General features: G+C 43.1%; 1 non-coding gene across 1 annotated transcript; it reads left to right on the top strand.

Annotated features, from left to right (window-relative positions):
• The first annotated feature begins 3,744 nt into the window (after positions 1 to 3,744).
• LOC125614233 lies at positions 3,745 to 3,851 on the top strand. The gene has a single exon (XR_007344838.1). It is a non-coding gene; the product is annotated as a U6 spliceosomal RNA (small nuclear RNA).
• Positions 3,852 to 4,080: the final 229 nt, after the last annotated feature.

Genomic DNA, 4,080 nt, shown 5'->3' with positions numbered 1-4,080 from the left:
GATCCTCACATTTCCACATTCACTATGCTGGTCCTAAGAGGAAATGGATGCTGGGGGTATAGTTCATTGATAGAAAGTATTCTAAGCAGGCTGGGGTTGTGGTTCAGTGGTAGATCACCCCCCTAGCACATGTGAGGTGCTGGGTTTTATCCCCAGCACTACATAAAAAAAAAATAAGCAAAATAAAGGTATTGTGTCTGTCTACAACTAAAAATATTTTTAAAAAGAAAGAAAGAAAGAAAAAGGAAGGGAGGAAGGAAGGAAGGAAGGAAGGAAGAAAGAAAGAAAGAAAGAAAGAAAGAAAGAAAGAAAGAAAGAAAGAAAGAAAGAAAAAAAGAAAGAAACTCTTAGCATGTGCAAGGCCCTGGGTTCAATCCCTCGCCCTGCTCTACCCCCCAAAAAAGGAGGTGGCCTCCCAAATGAGGCAGTGACAAAGCTATAAGACATCAGGACTTCAAGTTGCTGAGGATTTAGAAATCCAAATCTTTGTTGGATCTTGCTAAGCAGACTTCAAGGGCAATCCATCAGACTGAGGCTAAGATTGTGGCTGCCTCCAGCCCTGTCTCCTAAATTATGATGGGGGCCAATAGCCTCTCTGGTCTTTCTCTGCTGGTGATCTGGATAAATGCTGTTTCTCTTTCTATATCCACATCTTGTTCTTGATCCTGAGGATGCTAGGTTTGAAGCAGCAAGGCCTGGTTTTAAATCCTCACTTCTACCACTTGTAATGTATGTGAGATGCTGGCTGTGACACTAAACCTCTCTGATTCTGTTTCTACATCTGTAAAAGACAATAGTAAGACTATTCTCCTGGGTTGTTGTAATGATTCATTAAGATAGTCTCCCAAGGGGCAGGGGTTGTGGCTCAGGGGTACATAGCTTGCCTAGCGTGGATGAGGCACAGGGTTTAATCCTCAGCAACACATAAAAATAAATTAAACAAAGGTATTGTGTGTCAGATCAGGAGGGGGAGGCTTTATTGAGATATCACTCCCGGGCGGAACTCGATCAGACCCACAGAGGGGACAGGGGAAGGGTCTGAGGGAAAACTGCATGGAAGCCCGACCAGACTGGATTTTTATGGGGCTTACAGCATGGAGGGAAGGGCTTGGGACAGGAAAAGGTGTTTCTAGGGTCCCTTGCCCCCTTGGAGTTGGTCAGGGGAGTTGGCTGAACTCCAGGATTGGCCAGGGGGTCCTGCTGATTGACAGGCATTAGTCAGGAGATCTGGCTGATTGACAGGCATTTCCACCGGCATCTGATTGATGTTCTTTTCCCTCTTTTCCGGCGCAGGCTGCTTTGTTCTAAGTTGTCACTAAGTCGCCACCAGCGACCTAACATTGTGTCCATCTACAACTAAAAAATAAATATATTTTTTTAAAAAACATAGTCTCCCAAAAGTTCCAGAGACAAGAACAAGGAAGGGGTTTGAAAAATAGGGCACAGGGGCTGGGGATGTAGCTCAGTGGTAGAGCTTGTGATTGGCGTGCATGGGCTCCATTTTCCCAGCACTGCAGGTGGGGGAGGGGAAGAGAGGGAGGGAGAAAGAAACAGCAGGCAAGCAGGAGGCACAATAATCTTTCCCCTCGCCCCTATACCTGATACACACTGTGTCATTTCTTTGCTTTCTTTGTTCCTTCTTTCTTTCCGTACTGGGGTTTGAACCCAGAGGTGCTTTACTAGTGAGCTGCTTCCCCAGCCCTTCTTATTTTATTGTGAGATAGGGCCTCACCAAGTGGTTGAGGCTGGTCTCAAATTTACCATCCTCCTCCCCCGGCCTCCCTAGTGGCTGAGATTAAAGCTGTGTACCACCACTCCAGTCCTCTGTTTCTTTAACAAATTCAAACTTTGCTTATCTTTCATCACTCTATGCCAAATCCTTGATGCTGATTTCATGTCTACATGTTGAGAGCCACAGCTCTCTGGCATTGCCAGAAGGAGTGGTTGAGAGGTGACACCAGCGAGCCATTAAGAATGATAATTAAGTAAAGCTGTGTATAATTGCTGTGACTGGATAATGCTGAATTGAAACAGGCTGTGTATTCAGTTGTATATGGACCCCTGCTGTCCAGCAGTAGGGCGGCTCCTGCTGCCTCCGGAGCCTGCTACTTTTGAGTTCTCACAGGGCCAGACAGAGAGCTAAGAGAGTTCCCGGGGAATGTGCGTGGAGTGCCGGTGGAGTTCTGGCAATAAAGGAGTTCCTGTTTGAACCTACAAGTGCCTCATGGCGGCTCGGTTATTTTGTGCCCAGCCAGACTGTGGCATCTACACCCCAGTCTCTTGCTTTCAGTTAGTCTAGACACTTATTTCTCACACCTGTAGCTGGAATCACATCAACAGGCTGGGCTTCCAATATTAGCCCCTCCCAAACCCATATCCTATTCTGTCCTTTTCGTGAAGGACTTACACTTTGCCATTTCTCCTTTAACATCGTTACTGGAACAACCTTACATTTTTATTCTGAAGGTTTTTATTTGTGTGTTTGGTTTTTGGTTTTTTACATTCAAATCCCATTCATTTCAAAAGGCTTCCTTAAAAAATAATAACAGAAAAAAATGAGTAGTCAAATTCAAAGGGACAAACATTGTTCCTTTCACTGTAAATCAAAATATAGTTACCCTGGCTGGGTGTGGCATGCATGCCTGTAGTCCCAGCTACTCTGAAGGCCAAGGCAGGAGGATCACTTGAGCCCAGCAGTTTGAGACCAGCCTGGACAATATAGTGAAATCCCATCTCAGAAAACAAAAATTTGGGCTGGAGGTGTAGTTCAGTGATTAAGTATGTGCTTAGCATGTGCAAGGCTTTGAATTCAATCCTTGGCATTGGAAAAAAAACAACGTGTGTGTGGGGTGTGTGTGTGTGTGTGTGTATGTATGTGTGTATGTATGTGTGTGTGTTTACATATATGGTTACCCTGGAAAAAATGAACATCTATTTTTTATTTGATTTAATTTATTTATTTATTTTGCAGTATTGGGGATTGAACCCAGGGGCACTCTATCATTGAGCTACATTCCCAGCTCTTTTTATTTTTTTTATTTCAGACAAAATCTTGCTAAATTGTGGAGACTGGCCTCAAACTTGTGATCCTCCTGCTTCACCCTTTCAAGTTGCTGGGATTATGAGAGTGTGCCACCACTCTAAGCAACAAAAAAATATTTATAAAAGCTTGTGCTGGGAAAGATAGAACTAAAGGACATTTTCACCAGGCTGGGGAGATGTGGCTCAGTGGTAGAGCACATGCAAGATGAGGCCCTGGGTTAATCCCCAGCACTGCAAAAACAAAACATAAAAGGCTACTCTTACCCACTGTAGGTAAGAGGTTCCAACCTTTGGAAAGCAGTTAGACATGATTTAGGGAACCATAAACCTATACATACCTGTTTAATCCCATATCTCAATTTCTAGGAGAGTATTTTTTAAAAAATAGTGAGAAATTTGAGTAAAAAGGCTTTATGGTCATATATATTCATTGCCATTTCACTTTTAACAGAGAATCTTTGGGAACCAACTAAAGGACCAACAAGAAGAATTATAAAATAAGCTATACTAAACTCATTAGGTGTAGTCTGCAGCTACTAAAATAATAACTATGGATTCTCTATATAGAAAAGTTTATAATAAGCTGGACACGTTAGTGCACACCTGTAATCCCAGCTACTTAAAGGCTGAGGCAGGAGGATCACAAGTTCAAGGCCAGCCTCAGCAATTTAGCCAAACCCTGTCTCAAAATAAATATGGCTGGTGCTCGCTTCGGCAGCACATATACTAAAATTGGAACAATACAGAGAAGATTAGCATGGCCCCTGCGCAAGGATGACACGCAAATTCGTGAAGCGTTCCATATTTTTAAGTTGGCTACGATCTACATTCGGTGGGGTCGGGCTCCAAATTCCTCAATAGGACACCCATAGCACAAAAGTTAATAACTAGAATCAACAAATGGGACTTACTCAAACTAAAAAGTTTTTTCTCAGCAAAAGAAACAATAAGAGAGGTAAATAGGGAGCCTACACCCTGGGAACAAATCTTTACTCCTCACACTTCAGATAGAGCCCTAATATCCAGAGTATACAAAGA

Source organism: Marmota marmota, unplaced genomic scaffold (assembly GCF_001458135.2).
Source record: "Marmota marmota marmota unplaced genomic scaffold, marMar, whole genome shotgun sequence".
Taxonomy (NCBI): domain Eukaryota; kingdom Metazoa; phylum Chordata; class Mammalia; order Rodentia; family Sciuridae; genus Marmota; species Marmota marmota.
Note: the sequence above shows the minus strand (reverse complement) of the source record. Positions and strands in the feature narration are given on the sequence as shown.